This window comes from Falco peregrinus, chromosome 19 (genome assembly GCF_023634155.1).
Source record: "Falco peregrinus isolate bFalPer1 chromosome 19, bFalPer1.pri, whole genome shotgun sequence".
Taxonomy (NCBI): domain Eukaryota; kingdom Metazoa; phylum Chordata; class Aves; order Falconiformes; family Falconidae; genus Falco; species Falco peregrinus.
In genome coordinates, this window is record NC_073740.1 from 6230240 (window position 1) to 6249536 (window position 19297).

The 19297-nt window shown below is 47.1% G+C and overlaps 1 long non-coding RNA gene and 1 other non-coding gene across 9 annotated transcripts; one reads left to right on the plus strand and one right to left on the minus strand.

Moving 5' to 3' along the window:
- Positions 1 to 322: 322 nt before the first annotated feature.
- On the minus strand, positions 323 to 18613 carry LOC106112095 (uncharacterized). Of its 8 annotated transcripts, XR_008744986.1 has the most exons (9): positions 18523 to 18613; positions 17718 to 17769; positions 17058 to 17256; positions 16573 to 16692; positions 14287 to 14344; positions 13995 to 14101; positions 11340 to 11484; positions 3000 to 7719; positions 323 to 2200 (listed from the first exon to the last, which is right to left on the minus strand). It is a non-coding gene; the product is annotated as an uncharacterized LOC106112095 (long non-coding RNA). The 8 variants fall into 8 exon arrangements; XR_008744982.1 differs by lacking the exon at positions 13995 to 14101 and having other exon boundaries at positions 3000 to 7695; positions 11344 to 11484; XR_008744981.1 differs by lacking the exon at positions 13995 to 14101 and having other exon boundaries at positions 11344 to 11484.
- TRNAR-UCU (transfer RNA arginine (anticodon UCU)) lies at positions 5647 to 5720 on the plus strand. The gene has a single exon. It is a non-coding gene; the product is annotated as a tRNA-Arg (tRNA).
- Positions 18614 to 19297: the final 684 nt, after the last annotated feature.

The window sequence follows — 19297 nt, forward strand, 5'->3', positions numbered from 1 at the left end:
AATGAGGTGGAGGATTTTATTCTTGGGTTTTTTGTGGTAGATGTTTCCAGGCCTGGGGTCTGGAAGGTCCCATCTCCTCTGTTTGGGGGGCTGTGGTACCACCAATTGCACGGTTGGGAGGAAAGATGTTGTTGTTGTCCCATGTGTCGTCCGTCCGTCCCTGTCCCTGTGCACCCCCCCCCCCCCCCCCCGCCCCCCCAAGTTTCTGACTTGATCTCCATGTGTTGGATTGACCTTGGCTGGACACCAGGTACCCACCAAGCCACTCTTTCACTCCCCTTAGTAGGACAAGGGAGAAGAAAAGATGTAAAAAACCTTGTCATTCAAGATAAAGGCAGTTTAATAAAGCAATAGCAAATGTGTGCATGGAAGCAAAGGGAAACAACAGGTGTCATTCTCTACTTCCCATCAGCAGGCAATATTCGGTCACTTCCCGGGAAGCAGGACTTCAGTATGCACAGCAGCTGCTCTGGAAGACAAACGTCATAAATACCAAATGCCCTCTCTTCCTTCTCCTTTGTCCCCTCCCAAGACCTTGCCCACCCCAGCCTACTGGTGAGGGGGTGGAATGTTGGAGACAGCCTTGATGCTGTGTGAGGACTGTTCAGCAGTAGCCAAAACACTGACGTGTTCTCACCACCTTTCTAGCTACCAATACAAAGCACAGCACTATGAGGGCTGCTGTGGGGCTCAGGCAGAGCCAATACACTGCATCTGCTGATGTGAGGTAGCATCTCCAATGGCTGTTGAGCTCCGCACCAGCTGTTTGCTGCTTTGCATGTGGCTTCGCTCCTGAGTACAGTGTTGGCTTTGTTCCTAGTGCCCAAGTGAGAGCCAAAATGAGGTGTTCCACAGTTAGACCAAGCCATTAGGGATAGGGTACCAGTCAGATCTCATTGCCATTAGTTGTCCCTGAAGAGCTGGTGGTGTGGATGGCCAAAGGGACTTATGCATGGTCTCTGGCCCCTGCTAAGATGGCAGCAAAGATGACCTTGGCCACCCCAGGTGCTGCTAGGCTGGAGCTCAGCCCTTCTGGGTGTGCCAGATAGAAGATAGTGTTTCCTCTGCAGTGCCCTGAGCTGGGAGCATGGTCTATGTTGCCCACCTGGCTTGGAGTGTCCCTCCCTCCTGCAGCCATTTTGAGGATCCCAGCTGAGGACACATTCTCAACCTCTTGGGTAAATCCACCCTTGCTGGACATCCGTGTTGTTCCAGGTATTCCCTAGCTACTTGCTTCTGACTGCTTGCTCAAGATCCCCATCAGGGATATGCAGCTGTGGGTGGTGACATGACAAGGGAGACCCAGGTAATATTCCTAACTTCCAGCATCTGGTCTTGGCCAGCTTGCTGTGCTCCATCCAAAAAACAGGCCAGAGGGGAACACTGTGGTCAATGACTTCTAAATCAAGTGCTCTGTAGGCAAAAGGTGTTAGATTTGGGGTTTCTACTAGGGCCTTCCTTTTCTATCATTGCCTTGGCATCTTTTAGTCTGTGTTTATGCTCAGCTTTGTCTGTGTGGCATCAGTCTCTCAGTCCTGCAGTGATTTTCACAACACCAATTACAAGTATGGGCCATAAGGTATCTTTGCTTGGGCCCTCATATGGGCTGGTGTCAGTTTTAGTTTTCCACTTTGTAGATGGGATCCAACCTGCTCCTCAGAAGTGTCAGCTCCTCACTCTCCTTTTTGTACCCTGGTGATTATTACTTCAGCCCCCTGACAGGAGCTAGTCATGCCCTCGTGCTTCACCTATTTTATCTGGGATGCAAAAATAACTCTGGTGGGGACTAACTCCCAGCAAAATATAAATCAACCAGTTGTATATATCTTAGTCAGATACTAAGATGACAGTTGAGCTGCTTTTTGAAAGAGCATCCCCTGTAATTCAACTGTAAGCTTGCAGAAAATCAGCCACTTGCTGAGTTGTGCCGTTGCCCAGCAAGCTTAAGCACAGCCACCAATGCCAGCCCATGGCACCGAAGGCAAAAGCTTCCAAAACTGACTCTGTATCTCATGATGACAAGTGCATTTTGCTCCCCCTGATAATGAGTCACTGATGAACATCTTTAGATGAGCCCAGTCACAGTCCTGCAGACAAAGTGAGGCTCACAAAGGCACTGGAGGGTTTGAAGACATGTGTGATGTGATGGTCAAATCAAGGGCAAAGGTACCTGCCTGTGATCTGGGTGCTTCTGATGTGGCTGGCAAAAAAAGAAAAGAGCAATAAAGAAGGCTTTATAAGTTTAGGAAAAAGACAAGAATGCATCTTGCAAATTGTAAGGATTTGGAGAAAACCCTTCCCCATTATGGACACCCAGGTTAAGGGGCTTCATGGCCTGCAAGCACGCAGCTTCTAAAGCTTTATCCTTTGCTTGGTGCGACGGGCTTTCTGGTAACTCTGGCAGGAGGTTTTATTAGGTAATAGGGTAGATGTATCTACTATAAAACCTTTAGCCATGGATACCACAAAACAGACCCAGCTCTGATATGGATTTTCTGCTGCTGTTTACATAGGTGTACGAAGAGATTTTTGAATCTCTTAGCACTGACGATACTGCCCTAGAGCAACTTACTGTGAGGTTTTATCTTACTGCTCAAGTTAATTAACACGTGCTTCATCAGCCATCTTACTGCTTAAGTCTTTGTCTTGCAAAATGCCTTTCCCAGCTGTTTATAAGGTAGTACATTATCTTGATTCACCCTGGTCGACTGCATCCTTGCTCACGGTTCATGTCCAGCAGCAAATTATTTGATGCTGGAAGGTGATCAGGGATGAGCTGGGGGCCAATTTGAACCTTGTTTGGACCCCCTGCAATTTTTTCATTCCCATCACACTTCTATGTGCTGGAGATACTCACATTATAAATGCCGCCCTCACTGTATCTAAAGAGGGATATTGCTTTTGTCTCACAACATGCTGCCCAGCTTACTGAATTTCTTTGTCATCTCTTCCCACAGAAATGTGTGTATTGGCATCCCCCAGCACCCAAAATAACCTACCTGCGTCTATGCGGTTCACTCCAGTCTCTGCTTTCCAAGTATGTCATGTATGGGGATAACGGAGAGACAGTCAGTTCCTTGGGGAAGACTGGCCAAATTATTAAACATACAAAGGCTTCTGGCAGGTGGCCTGAGGACTTGAAAGTTGCACATTGCTTTCTAGCATTCGCTGGGGAGCATTTGGTACTGTGTGGCCCGTGGCCATGTCCTTGTGCCAGCACAGGCAAGTGCTGGGATGAGGACAGGGAGAAGGCAAGAGGGCTCTGGTGGCACTACTAGCAGTGCTGCTGATCAGGGCATGCTCTTTGGGGGTGCAGCCTGTGGCACATCCATTTCCCTGCAGTGAGTGGTTTTCCCCATACCTTCGTGGCTGGAAATGTGTCATGTTCACCAGGACCCGCTCAAACTCCTGGACCTTTTCTGTTTCTGGTGTAATTAGGGCTGATTGGAGCAGGCTGTCCTCCAAATGTTGAATGCTGGTTGGCTGGTAAATATTTGGGCATGTGTGCTGCTGGGCTACGTGTTACCCAAAGACATACGAGAGCACAGGGAAAGGCAGGTTGCAGAGCTGCAACAAGGCCGCAGTCCAGCTCCAGTCAGGGGGAATGGGGGTTCTTTTGAAACTCATCTGCCCTCCGACTCCCATAATGCAGGTGCCCATAAAGCCACAGTCATTCTTCTGAGGTTTGCGCAATTTAATACTTCATCTCCAGAGTTTCTACTTGCTGGCAAAACTGTTAGTGACTTCAAAATAGGCACTGCTTTTGAGGTGCAGCTTCCCAAAATTATGTTAAAAGGAGCTGGTGTGACGACACCACCTTCTTTCCATGAGGAATGCACATAGTGCAGCTACAGGCTGTGTGAGATTTTTTTCTTTCTTTCTGTTCTATATTGGTGCTTTATAACTTTGTCTAAGATTTATTACATGTAATTTTTTTAAGCACAACCTTTGTTCACCCTCTAGATAGGTGTTTTCTAGGCTTTGAGTTTTTTCAATGTACTGGTGGGATTACAGCGCTTACACTGGCACTATAGTTGGTTCACAAAGTAATTTATTTCAAGAATTACTGATTTACTGGGTATCTATTACAGCAGGAGGGGTTTTGTCTGATAGAAGTTAAATGCCTTCTTTCTTTCCCACCACTTCTAGCTGGATTTTACTTGTCAAGACAACTGTAAACCTTACCAAGGCCCCAGAGCATCAGTAAAAGGAAAACCGATTTCTTTGGGTTTGCTTTAGATGTGCTGAGGTTGTAAGTGCTGTGTCTCTTCTCAATAGCGCCATGTGACCTCACAACCCGATTTGTGTAAAAGTTCTTCGCTAGCCAAGGAGGGAGACAAAGATGCTTATCATAGAATTCCCAAGGGAATTTGTTCCTTTATATTTTACCTATGTGCATAGTGGTGCCCCAGGCTAATGCATGGAGGACACAGATACAGCGGAAAGCAGGGATTATATATGTGACAGTACACTTCTATAGAGCAATCACATTTTTTCATGTTAAGGGGTGGGCTAATCGGTTACTGTTGCTTGTATAAGCAGTATGTACTTGTCCCTTGGAGGGTCAGTATGTGCTTGTCCTGTGTAGGTGCTACACACATATGGTCAGTGGCATGATGATCTTCATTGGCCTCAATGGATGTCCCGCACAGGTAGTTAGTGGCAGGGTTTATTCTGGACTCTGGTCCATTGCAGTTCTGGCCGTGGTTATATGCCTGGTTCCTTTGAAAGGTGAATTATCTATTGTTTTATTTTTGGTATGGAGTGTTCTCAGCTGTAAGAGCTGGCTTAGGTTGGGTCTTCAGGTCACACTGACCCCGAGGTACAAGCTTGTAGTTTCAGGGAGTGTTCATTCTTCTGAGCAAGTTGTATTGCAGTTAGCATGTCTCCTTTCATGTTTGTACCTAATTAAGAGCATGTCTGGGAGTAAAAAATACTCTTAAAATTCCTGCAGTTTAGAAATGCAAAATGTGTTTGTTCACAGCAAGGAATTGTGTCACTGGGTTCATAGCCACTGAGCTATTGGATGTAAAAGGATATTTCCTGTTGGTTTGATTTCATTTTAATTTTTTTCCAATGGAAGATGCACATAGAGAAACATAAACCCCATGATTGACAGCTTGCTTAAAATAAACCCACGATAGCTGCTTTTTCTTTTATTCCTCTGCTCAAACCACAGGTTTCTGCATTTTTTGTCATGACAGAGCTTTCTTCCTTATTGTCAGCGTTCAGTGTTGTAAGCTAAATCTTCTTTTATCTTTATCTCTCTTGGCTTCTGCAGTGAGGATGCTGTGATGGTGCTAAGGGAGTTGCAGCAATTGACTCTACTCCAGGATTTAGCTCTGCCCTCAGTCGAGCTAGAGATGCTGCAGAGAGGTTGCCAGAGATGCAGATACAAGCCTGCATCCAGGTTTTTGCTGCATCCCTGCTGCTGAGAGAGATACAGATCATACCCAGAATTATTGCCAATCACTGTGGAAGAAGGGGATGCCTAGAGATGGTGATTTGTAAGGGAGTTTGAGCTGGGCAGCAGATTTTCATGCTGCCTCAGCACCATGCCATGAAAATAAGGTGTTGAGACCCCTCCAGTGATGCAGGAGGTGGGGGATTTTTCAGTTCTGGTGCCGATGTTGTGCTTATGGTGAGGTCTCTGTGGCGCAATGGACGAGCGCGCTGGACTTCTAATCCAGAGGTTCCGGGTTCGAGTCCCGGCAGAGATGATCTCCAGCCAGTTGTCTCTTTTCTTTTAATGCATATTCCTTTATAGGTCCCAGTCTGTTCACCCCTGAGGGCTTCAAATGGGATGATAATGACTTTTCACGACACCCTCTCTACAGCTGATGCATGTAACAGTTGTGTGTTCCCCTTCTATGGCATTTCTCTTTCATCTTATTCCCCTTTCCTCGTATCTTTTGGTATCTCCTGAATATCTAGGTGTTTTAACCCCACTTGTTCCCCCAATACTGCTCATGGGTCTCATCTTTGACACCTTCTTAAAAGAAATACTGTGCTTTTCAGTAGAAATCAGGTGGTTAGGCAGTAGTTTAGAGCCTTCTGTTGATATTTCCTGTGATAAATGTGGTCATCGTTTTTCAAATGTGTGCCAAAAAAATGTTGGTCTACATTCTGAACTTCTACCTTACAGAAATTCTTTGAAAATGCTCTTATTTCTCATGTTTTTACTTAGAAGGTTCATGCTTGGTGGTAACCACCTCCACATTGCCATGGGGTTTTATCTTCCTAAGTAGCAAACTGACTCTTCTTTTTCTTTCACAGATGTTCTAAGTTATTAGTATGTAACGTCCTGTGATGTCATTGTTATCGGGAGTGAGGAAGAGAAGAAGGTTGCTACAGGTGAGTGCAGCAGTGCTTGGTAGGTGAATGGGTTTCAGTGGGGGCTACTGGAGGGCTTTTCCAGGCTGCTGCGGCTGCTAGTCATGGTGGAGAAGTGCTGAAAGCTGGAGGAAGGGTGCTCGACCTGGATGTATCATATACTCTTCAGAGAGAAATTTCTGTGTGGCGTGTTGGAGATATTTGATGTACACTCAGCTCTGGAGAGCCAGGCATGCTGCTTGGACTAGTGAAGCTTATGAATAAACATAGAAGATGTCCTTGGATCTGCCAGGTCCAACTCACATCTGGGTCATTGTAGGAACTGCTGATTTGTCTCCTCGGAGCTTCCGGTGTTGCTCTGCTTTAGAGAAGTGGAGAACACTAGAGAGCTCACCAGAAGGGGACTTCTCCTTTCCTCAGCTGATACCTCAGTAACCTGGGTACCATTTGCCATTGGTAGTGGTGGTGGGGAAAGGTCCTTCTGAAGACATGTTCATAGAATGCCTTTGAGACATCTGCATTAGGATGAGAAAAAATAATGTACTAGGAACGCTTTCTTCCCTTCCTGGTCTATGGTTAGGTAACTCTCTCCCACATATAGGGTATGTCAAGGGTGGCAACCTAAAACAGGGCTGACCTAGGTAGCAGCATCTGCCTGGTTGCCTCTTTCAGATCCAAGATAAAGGGAAGCTTGGCTCTATTACTGGGCCACTTCTTCGCAGCTGCATGACCTTCATTGGCCATTGGCTGTTCTCCTGGCCCTTGTCTATTAAGAAGCAGCTTTCTTTGGGTTTTGAGGTGCAGTGCAAAATATAAGTTGACCAAGTTAATGCACCTTTCTTCCTTGGTGTCTCCTCATTAGATTCTGCCCTCAGGTGTCATGTTTGTCAGTGACTGCCTGTGCTCACACATATCTCCACAGGGACCCAGATCTCCATCCCTTTGTCTGTGCTTCCAGCCGCTTGTATACCTCCCTGGAGAGGTTACCTTCAGTGCTCAAGCCTTATTCCACAATTAGGGCATGTCATGATTTCAATTCGGCAGAAAAATGTTCTCATGTGGGTAACCCAACGCTCTCCTCCTGAACCTTTCAGGCTATGAGCATGCTGCATTATATCATTGCATGCTTGCCAGCACCAGATACACTCCCATTGACCGGACTTCTCTGGTGGAAAAACAGTCCATCTCTATCACAGTAGCTGGCAAGCTTGGCTTGTTTCTTTTTCTTCTTTTTGTGTCTGTGCAAATGCTAGAGCTCAGCCTGTTTGGAAGACTAGACAATGGTGGTGTTTGAAGTTCTGCAGCCTAGTTCCATCAGTTCATCGTGACATGGTGTCATGCCCATGACATCCGGGGAGTGTCCTGAAAGGGCAGGAGGAGGTTGTTCTGAGAAAGAGAAAATATGTGGACAGTGAGCATGGGTGTCACACACACAAAGTAAAACTTGGTAGGAATAAGGGGAGAAAGGATAGGTTCTGCAGAGATCTCTTGTAGCCTTCAACAAACGGAGAATGAAATAATGTGCATTTTCTTTTTAGGACAGAGGCAGCTACATGACTGCGATCCTGGTCTAGCTGCTGTAACACCACAAAGGGTCGGGATTCGTCTTCCACCATATGAGTATATCTGGAAGGTGCCAGGGCCTCCATCAGGCTTCGTGAAAGCCTGGCCAAGTCCCCAGGGTTATGTGGACAGCGCCAGGGTGCCTGGCGGGGTTCAGGAGAGCCCAGCTAAAGCCCCAGGGTTTCTGGAGGGTGCCACGAAAGAAAAAAATCTCTCATTTTTATATATATTGAAAATTAAAATTAATTTATATAAAGAAAAGGATTTTGAAATAAGACTGTTTATCTACTATATTATCTAAAGCACTTATGAGTCTTTTATGAGGGAATTAAAAATAGAAGAAAGTCTGAATAGAGCTATCTACACTTACTATGTGTTACACAGGTAAGTCTAAGTAGATATTATATATAAACGTAAATAGATACCCAAGTCTAAGCAGGTATTTACACTTGTAACTACACATAGATCTAGGCCTAAACATATCTAGTCTGAATAACTATTCTACACAATATGTGTTAATCTATAATTGCAAGTGTAAACAGAGGTAAGTCTAAATAGATACATGGGAGACCATGTGGGATCAGAACGGCCCTGCCCCTAGTGACAAGCCCAACCTCTAGAGACCTGGGATGTAGCAGGGTGTTATGGGGCATTAAAGGATATAGGGGGGTGGTTACAGGGGCTTATGGGATCTAGGGGGTTGTTATGGGGCATTACAGAATATAGGAGGATATTACAGGGCATTCTGGGATATAGGGGGATGTTAGTGGAAATGATGTCATATAGGAGGTTATTATGGCCCCCTATATCCCAGAATGCCCTGTAACACCCCTCTATGTCCCAACATCCCCCCTAACACCCCCCCTTAAATCCCATAATCCCCTATAACAGCCCCCCTATATCCCTTAATGCCCCATAACACCCCCCCTCTATCTTGTAGTGCCCTGTAACACCCCTGGTTATCCCATAATCCCCTATAATGGCCTCCTATACCCCATAATCCATGACCGATAACACACTTTGTCAGAATTCTGCATTTTTCTGAAATGTCCACAGGTGCAAGAATTACAAAGAATTAGAACATTGGGATTCAGAGGCAGACAAAGAGGTGGAAAAAGTAAAAGTTTAAAACTAGGGAGCAGAAGCCAGCCAGTGATGGACAAAGGCAAATCTGCAATGTGCTCGAGGACAGAAAGGGAGGAATTTCAAAAGGAGAGGGACCAGGGGCTGTACAGAAAGAGGCAAAGAAGGGGGTGATAGCAATGGGCCACAGGGCAGTGAGGAAAGAATGAAAAAGTAGGGGCAGGAAGCCAGACAGTGATGGAGAAAGGGTGGGAAAAAGACCCTGCTCCCTTGCCCCACCTTCCATCCCTGCCACGTACTCTGTATCGCTTCATTCTGCTAACATCTCACTTTCCTGTCACAGGGAATGGCGGTGAACTCAAGGGGTTAAATTGTGCAACAGCTCATAATGGCTTACTTGTACAAGGAAAAACCTCGTATGAGCTTTCCCTAAGCCACATATTGACACCACTTGCTTTTTCCTACTCGAAAAGTACAGTCCTGCAAGGTCTCTTCTATTTAAAAAAAAAAAATTAATGTTTCCAAATGCAAACAGAGCAAATGCACCCCTATTTCCCACAGCAAAACAGGATGCATCTCTGGGGAGGGCACAAGACAGGAATCCTGTGATGCTGCAGCTGTTCCGCTGCAGAAAAAGAAGGTTCAGAGGCTGCTCCAGCTTCTGAGCTTCCACAACAGCAGCTTTGGGCTCCCTGACCACAGCTGCCAAGGAGTAAGAGAGCTCTCAGAGAAGGTCTGGCAGCTCCTGGCTGGTGTTTGCACAGCACACAATACAGTCCCGCCTGCATTTCCGTCCTTGTGCCAGCTGGGTCTGCAGAAGGGACACCTGAAAGAGGAAAGACCAAGCTCAGACAAGCCAATGCTGTTGGAACTGTCTGCAGCTCCACAGTACTGGCTAATACAACAGCCCAACATTCTTGTGGAAGCTGAGTAAGCTCGGTTTTGCTTAACTAACAACTACAAAGTCATTCTCCTGAAAGCAAGCGGTGGAGTCATAGTGTACTACATAGTGTGTGGGTTAGTGTCCCATAACCCAGGGGAAAAGCGTGTCTGACATCCTGCTCTTGTGTCTGAGCCCCAGCAACTAGCAAACTAGTTGTCCAATATAAAAGCTGAAGGGAAAATCTTGCGTTTCCCCTGTTCCAGCCCTATAGTCCTGCTACTTCCTTTTCTATTTGGTGAGCACAAGGACCGTTGAGCTGACTGGACTGACCAAATAGTGAGTCTCCCCTTCAAAAAGACTGTTACTATAGTCATAGAGCAAACACCCTAAAAATCATTCTTCTTGTTCCCTTGTACGGGGAAACAGTTAAAGAGCCATATAGATCTGTGCTAGAAAACCTAGGACATCTACTTACAGGTAGTACAGTAAAACTCTTAGTGATTCAAAACCATCCTTCCAAAACACAAGCTGAGGAAAAACTTGTGCTGTTTTTGACTCTCTTACTGTACTTACGTACTTTCAGCAGCACGTTGCTGGAGATAGAATAGAAGAGTTAATGTCTTCTGGAAGAATACAGTGCCCAAAAGAGACACAAACCCAGCATCACTAAACTTGCACCCGAATCCAGAATGTTAACTGTGTCCTCAGCAGGGTCAAAACAGTTTTGCAAATGCATGAAATTTATAACTATTACATATATTGTTGTGATGACTTCATGAAAATAAAAGGCATACCCACTGACTAATGTTCACTCTGATTGAATACTTATTTCCATTGAATTTTAAACTCGTTGGGGGGAAAAACTTGGGAAAACAACTTTTTTCTTGAAAGCATCCCTTTAGCAAGCATTGTGACCGCTCCTTGAATGGTTTTCAGTTCATCACTTCCCCTAAAGAATTCCTCAGTTAAGCTCATTTTATTATGCATGTGTGAAATAATTTTTTTTCTAGCCTGAAGTTTTCTTTTAACTTAAACGTAGATAGCTTAAATTGATATCACCTAGGCTCTCTTATCTTTATGCTACTCTTTTCCAATAGCCATGACGTTTTGTTCACCTCTCAGATGGGCGAAGTGTGTGGTTGTAGAATGGCAGTGCTTTTTTGTCTGTGGGGCACAAAAAAAAGGGTGTACTAGAACCTCACTGTTACAGATCTGAACGTTAAAGCTTGATCTGTTCAGGCATTCCTGCTTGGCTGCAATTAATCCTGGCCACAGAAAGGAAATTCTGAAGTCCATGCGTAGGTGATATTCAGGTCAGTTGAGTAGCTTAGTAGCAGGCTACTTCTAGATCTAACAAGAAAAAAAGTTAACAGAATAGTGATTTGAAAAAAAAAAAAAAAAAAGTGTGTGTGTGTGAAACACCAGAATACAGTAATATTATCCAGAAATCCTGTTTCCTGTTTTTTTTGCATCTCACCTACATTCTCATTGTTTCTTCACTCCTTTCCTGTTTACGTAGGTGAAATGGATCAGCACTTCATCTGATAAGTTGTTTCTCTTCCCTTCCTCCTGAAGGGGAGGCAACTCCCTGAAACTCTTGGACTTTTTCATTTTGGCGATACCTTGATGGAGCAGATAGAGATAAGGAGCATTAGATGTGGGAGCTGGAGCAGTATCAGAAGACCGAAGCCTATTAAGTCTTTAGCAGGAGAGCACAGGACAGACAAAAAGGCAAATGACACAGACAAGGTATTGAATGGGACAAATATATGGGCCTAGAAAAATAGAGGATTCCCAGCTGGTTGTGCAGACTGACACTCGTTTACAGCCTTTGATTTAAAGGCTTGTTAAAACGTGAATGCTCATCTTGGGGAGCTCATCTTTGGGCATGAAACAGAACATTTTGCTTCCTGCAGATCCAGGTTTCAAAAATGTTACATATAGCAATATACACTAGAAACCATAATTTTCATCAACAGTGACCAAACCATTGTTAATTTTTCTCCATTGTTCTGTTATTGGTTGTTAAAGAAAATGTGTTTTGAATTAAGAAATGCGAAGTGCTGAAGCAGCTAAGTGGCAGAACCAGGCCTCGTCCCTAGCGTAGCTCTAATCCAAGCCTGGTTTAAAACCAAGTCCAGTTAATCGGTGGGAGAACAGAGAAGCAACAGATGATCAATTTGTGCACACAGGTGCTCTCAGAAGCACAGGTGTTTCTAGAAAAATTGGTATACGTGAATAGGAATTGCTTGTTCAAAGACTAAGTGTGCTTGAAGGAGTGTGTGAGTTAAAGCAGGCAGAAAGAAGATCAAGATCTGAAGCAGAGCCTGGAACCGAACAGATCAATCACCTAGGACAGAGTCATGCAATGGATTTGCAGAACTGACAGGACCAAGGAAACTCCTAAAACCTTCAGACATTGACTATGATCTACTAAGCATATATAAGCTGTGCTGCATCCCTTGGTTCTCTGCCAGTCACTGGGATGGTGGCCCAGCTCTGAGTTGTGACTCAGACAAGCCCAGTGGTACCCACGTCTATGTGAATTTCTCCTTTAACACCACCAGTCACTGGGGCTTATCTGCAAGACCCCACCATACACCCCCCGCCCCTGCACCTTGTGCCATGGGTTCCCCGTGCTGCTGTCTCTCCCTAGGTAATGGGGTGGGGGCATGGACAGAAAGAACCACCCGACTGTTAAAGCTGTCAGACGCGAAGGATTTAACCGTTCGAGCCACGTGGGTGCTTTTTGGTACGGAGGTAGCGGGTAATAGTGGCTGGGCTGCGAGCGGGCCAAGGGCAGAGCGAAGGGAACCCTGCAGCCGCAGCGAGCAGCTCGCGTGGTCGGGCGGCGAGAACTGGGCCGAGATCCCGGCCCGCGCTCAGCACAGGGTCGGCGGAGCGCTGCTGCCACCTGGCGACCAAAAGCGGACACTGCAGCCCCGGTGCCGCGCATGCGCGGTGGCGCCTCCCCCTCGCTGCTGCCGGCCGTTGGCCGCTGCCGTCCCCCGAGCACGTTGCCAGCGCGCGCTCGGCACGGGAGTATGGAGCTGCAGCGCCGCCGCAGCCCCGGGACAAACGCGGCCTGCGCCTCTCCACAGTTTCAATTCCCCCTCGCTCGGCAACGCCACGGTTCTGCCTTTGCGCGGCTCGAACCTGCGCACCCCGGCGCCGGGCCGCTTCTGCGCATGCGCGGGTCCAGCCCCCTACGCACCGGCGTCAGGCCGGCTCTGCGCACGCGCTGCCCTAGGGTTGCCAGTCACGCCACTCCGCATGCGCCATGAACGGCCTCACAGCGTGCCGGCCGAGCGGCACTTGGGGGTACCGGTGGGTGAAAATATGGACACAAGCCAGCAACCTGTGCTCGCAGGGTTGAAAGCTGACCATATCCTGGGCTGCATCCAACGAAGCCTGACCAGCAGGTCGAGGGAAGCGATTCTGCCCCTCTGCTCTCGTGAGACCAGCTTGGAGCGCTGCATCCGGCTCCAGAGTCCTTGGCAGAACAGGTCCAGAGGAGAGCCACAAAAGTGATCAGACGGCTGGAGCACCTCTCCTAAGAGAGGCTGAGAGAATTGGGGTTGTTCAGCCTGGAGAAGAGACACTGGGGAGACCTTATTGTGGCCTTTCAGTACTTAAAGGGGGCTTATAAGAAAGATGGGGACAAACATTTTAGTGGGGCCTGTAGCAATAGGACAAGGCTTAGTGGTTTTAAACTGAAAGAGGGTAGATTCAGACTAGATAGTGAGAAGAAATTTTTTATGATGAGGGTGGTGAAACACCAAGAGAGGTTGCCCAGAGAGGTGGCAGATGCCCCGTGCCTGGGAACATTCAAGGTCAGGTTGGACAGGGCTGTAAGCAACCTGATCTAGTTGAAGATGTCCCTGCTTCCTGCAGGGGGGCTGGACTAGGGCACCTTTAAAGGTCCCTTCCAACACAAACCATTTTACGATTCTGTAAACTACCACTGTCATTCCAGCCACTGTGTATTTATATATACTTGAGGAAGTCGAAGTCCTTCACAACTGAAATTTTACTGTGAAAGTTCTGAATTGCCTTGAAATTCTCAAGAGCTTTTCTCCAAAATATCCCTTCCAGAGATACTGATATTCAGGTCCTGGACTGAACACCATACCTGAGGTTGTTTTACAGCAGGGCAGCAAGGTTTTGTAGAACAAGTGAGGCTGAGAGACTGCCCAGACACATTCTCCTCCATGTTCTCCCACATGCATGTGGCAGCACCTTCAGAAAACTCTTCTATTTGTTCCTGATAGTTCTAAACATCTCTAATAAAATTTCACCAGTGTTCTCCCTCCTGAAGCAGTGCTGCTGTTACCACAGATAGCAATGCAAAGATGTTCAAAGGAAATGGTCTGAAACACTTGGAAGCTAAAGGTCACAATAAGCAGGAAAAGAAAATACTTTACCATGTACATGGGACTGTTGGAAACTTTTTGCCAGTGCAAAGTGGGAATTTCCAGCTACCTGCAGGAGACAGTAATCTTTCATTAAAAGGCTTGAATCTACATAAATAAAGCAGTCATACCAGCAGTTGGATTTTCAAATCTTTGTTTGAATAAGATAGACAATAAGCAGCTCATTGTCATGGGTGATAATACCAGCAAATACTGTCCTAAGAGAGATATGAATTTCCCCTCTTCCTCACAGGCAGTCACGTGGAAAGCCATCATCACATACCGATGCTGACAATAACTGTTCTATGCAGAGTATTTTAGTGGACATAAAAATGGGAAGAAGGTGGAGTTAAGACTACTGGGAAGGAACTAACTGCTGCTGTAGGAAGTACAAAAAGGTATCACAGAAACGGAGTGGAGACAGTAACTGAGAGGGTCAGCCGGCAGGGTAAAAAAACACTTAATGCAATAAACAATAGTGGTCCTATGTATGAAAACAAGCTGTGTTCAAAAATAAAGCACTAAACTTACCACAAACACAGACACACCCAAAAAACCCCCACCAAAACCTCCAAAATCCCCCAAAAGACAAAGGTAATTAGTATTTTAACCTTGAATATGAAAAGGATATAGATATTAGATGTCAGTCCTCCCTGACACTTGCTAGCAATCATACACACCCTCCCCTGGAAGATTTCAATGCATCAAGTTCACACGCTACATTACACCTTTGAATGTCCGTGCAAACCTATTGCATATGTTAACTGCGGACCTGATGAGAATGGAGATGCGCAAAAGTCCAAGTGCCTAACAATGGCCCCCAGAAATTTCCCTAGTGACACCCACCCTTGGACCCTTGCTACCCACAGCACTCCCCTTTGAATCTTTCACTGGGGTGGTGGCCCAGCTCCGAGTCGTGGCTAAAGCAAGCCCAGTGGTAACCATGTCTGCGTGCATTTTTCCTTTACCAGTCAATATTGCTATAGTTGCCATTTAAATAACTGACTGAACATCAATTGTTACTAACTGATAATCATAGAGTTTCACGAAGATGGGTGTATACTTCCAATCTAACTTGCCACATGTGTGGTGGAAATCAAACTAGCCATATACTTTTTCCAGACAGCAGAAGAAATTGCTTGCTGCATGCAATACAATTTGATTGCTTTCAAAATGCCTCTCCTGGATGAGACTGTTTTCTCCCTGCAAGTTTCTCTTCCTCTCCCTTGATAATATAAGGAGCGAGAGCAACCGGTTCAGACCGAGTAATCCCAGTGGAGGCTGTCAACACAAGTAAGGCAGGAGGCCTACATGTGGTAACAGAGAATTGGGTACAGAAAAGCGGGGTTTGACCCCAGACATTACATTCATCATGCCACAGCCTCTGAATACAGAAAGGCTGCTAAGTGACACCAACAGTAAGAACGCTATCACCACACTTCTGTAACAACAGGAGAAGCTCTTGTACCTGCCCACTGTTCAGCTCTTGGCTTAGTTTAACCTTTCAGCTTTTAAGAACAGAAAAGTTAAATCTGAGTTACAACAAATCAGCAAATTTAGTTCATGCCAATACACAGAACTACACTATCTCCCAGAACAGATAATAAGGACCTCACGTTTTAGAAAGGCAAAGTCGGGACAGTATTACCGTTACATTGCAACACTACCAGAATCGTTCCTGGTTTGTATTGAAGTACAACAGTAAGTCATAACATGTAAAAAGATGCAGAGGAGAGGTTTATGTAGCCAAGGACCACTTAACTCCAACTTGTAATTGATAAATCAACTGAAATCTATTAAACGGTTATGCATCAACACACACAAAGCAAACTTAGCAAGACACAAGTTTAGGCTTAAGGGTCAAGTCAGCGGAGCCTTCCCTGGAGAGAGGCTCCTTCCTCTAACCAGCTCAACCCATTGTCAGCCTCCTAGGATTTAAAGATGCAACCAAAGTCAAGTTTTGCCAGAGCAGCTGCTTGATTTCTAGTAGGAAAAGCCTGTTCACTCAGCAGCTTTGCTCCTGAAATGCATCAATTGAGTCCTTGTCCCAATTTCAGAGGGACTAGGCAAAGACTTGCCTCACAAAAGTACAGAGTATAATATATATATACACACACACAGGAGCTTGTCTGATCTGCCAGTGTAATAGATTTGTGTCCTATAAACTCTTCAAGAGTTTGTGGTGTTTAAAACACTGTGAATCCAGCTGTCCCTTGCTCCCACAAATCTCATAGCAGGCATACGGTGATGGAAAGGCTGTGAGAGCATCCATCCAAGAATGGCAGAATAGCATCTTACCATGTCTCTCAGCTTCTGAAGTCACACGATTGGCAGCTTTATCCAAGCATTGTTTAAACGGCTTGTGCTTTACGTCCTGCTGCTGCTCTCCTCTTACATCCATGGCACTGACGCTCAAATCTGAAAGCAGTGAGCAAGCAAAGCGGTTTATCAATACACATTTGTTATGGGCTGCAGCAAGCTGAGGAAGTGAAAAGACAAGAATCTTTCGGACAGCAGGGTGAGCACGTGCCAAACTGGGAGAGCGTGTACAGCTAGGGTCAAGTGACCGACAGAGAATAAAATGCACAGTGCAGCACGCTAAATGGCCCTCCCAGGTATGGGGTTTGGTGTTCAAGAATGACCGTTTCCAACTTCCAAGAAAGCATTACCCTGAAAGGTAGACGCGCTTAAGGTAAAAAGCCGAAAGCAAACCCCTCAAAGCCCAGAACCATTTACAGGAACACAGGAGTTAAGCCTAAAATTGGTTGAAAGCTGCCTCCTACCTCTTCCCCCACCACCTTTCCCCCTTCAACATCAGCACATTTCCTTGTGATCCCTTTTCACAAAAAGATGGAGGCCTGTGGTATCAGCTTGGTACCGAAGCACCACGATGCACTTGCTGGCTACATGCTCTCTTAGAAGGCTGACAGCTTCTCCGCACACAACAGCTGAGGCTTCCAGTCTCTCTGGCCTTCCCACGCCCTGTGAAACATGAGGAAGGCAAAGACCGATAACATCTTGGGGGGGTCAGGAGGAAGTCAAGATGCACTACATTCAGAGCCCAACGCATTACCCAAAGGAATTACTACAACAGAACAAGAGGCAGGAATGATTGGTAGACAGGCAGATAACATGCATGGCAGCAATACCCAGTCAGACTTGCAGGACTTCCAGTCACTTCATCCCGCAACTTTGTTTTGAATTTAGTGAAAAGGTAATCAGATTCTTAATGCTCATTCTGCTTTTATAAATTCTGGAGAAAGGCTAACACGTGGCATTGGCATTACAGTCCAATTATTGCCCAAGCAGCAGCGCAGCACTCGGAAGCAGCAAGCACACGGAGCCTTGTGGGCCCTTGGCAAGTACTAAAAGTTATCCCTCCGTAGTCAGCAGTCCGACTTACAAGCACAAGGCACACGTGGAAAAGTAACATCTAGACTGACCTTCAGTTTAGACCCCTTGATTTGTCAACGTACATTGTCATTCTGGATGAACCTAGGTACAAAGAAAAAACAAGAGCCCCATTTCACTGGGAAGCAAATCCAAAGGCCTCTTCCCCTCGGCTGCTCCGGCCCAGGAGCTGACTGTCACGACACAGGATCAGCGAGACACCTGAGCTGCTGCCTCCCACCCCTCCCCAGTAGTTAAACGCTTGCCCTTTGCAATACTTTTTAGAGAAATCAGCAGTCAGGGGCGAGGGGTGGCGATTCCACCGCCGGCTTGCTTTTCCTTCCCTTGCCCGCTCGCAGGGGCTGAAGAGGCTCCTGAGCCGCCCCCCTGCGCCAGCGTTACCGCCGGCCCCAAGGCAGCCCCTGCGGCCCCAGCCCGCTGCCACGGCCCCGGCCAGCGGCTGGGGGAAAAACAAAGCCCCGCGCAGAGCTGCGGCGGCTGCCCGGGCAGCCCGGAGGCGGCGGGGGGGCGGCAGGGCGCCGCGGGCCGACCCCCCTCCCGGGCCCCGCCGCCGCTCCTCGCCTCCTCGCCGAGGCAGCGGCGCAGCTCCGAGAAAAAAAAAAAGGCAGCACCGCGAGCAGCCCGCTGAGCACCGCCACTGCCGGGGAGACGAGAACCGCCGGCAGCCCCGCGGGTCCCGGGCCGGGCCGCCCGCCTCAGCCCACCCGCCGCCGGCAGCAGGCGCTCCCTGCCGCGGCCGAGCGCCCGCCAGCCACGTCCCCCCCGGCCGGCCGCTGCCCGACGGCCGCGCCCGGGCTCGCCCACCGGCCCCCGGCCGCCCGCAGCCCGCCCGCTCACCCAGCGCCGCCGCACGTCCCGGCCCGAACGGCTTCCGGGCTCCCGGCGCGCCGCGCGGGCCGGCGGTGAACCCGCCTCCCGGGGCCGCGTGCGCAGCCGGAAACCCCGCCCCGAGGCGTCAAGCCGATCCTGCGAATTGGGATGGGGCGCTGGCCCTCCGTTTGGCTGGAGCGCTGCTGTCATCTAGCGAAAAAAAACCCGGGTACTGCAGCCAATCTAACAGACTGCACAGTTTATTATAGGAATGGCATAAAAAATAACAAATGCTGAGGAAGAAAAACAGCTGAGCAGATTTTTCTGAATTATGGTGACTGAATTGGATGAAAGGAGGAAGCAACAATGCCATTTAGCAGACCCTCGGTATCACCAAGTACTCTTACAGAATGAGGCCTTCCCACTTGGCTAGCACTAGCTAGGATAAATACTGGTAACAATTGGTTGCTATTTCTGTCTCCTAAAGTCTGCTCTGAGGACTAAGTGATACATTCCTCCTCTGTGAATATCATTAACGGTATCTGGCTTCGCTTTCCTTTGGTTGTTCCTGTGTTTTTTTAAAAATTGTATTTGCATATGTGAAGTGGGAAAGATATGATGCTTACTTTTTAGATTAATTGCCATGGCTGAAGTTGAAAAGTCCAGAAAAATGTAAGCTGGCTGAAGAAATGGATTGACCTCAAAGCTGTGTCTATCTCCAAACAAGAGAAATCCTGTTTCTCCTGATGAGCAAGGATCATTGTTAAATAGCCATCACATTACCACATCACCAACATATAAT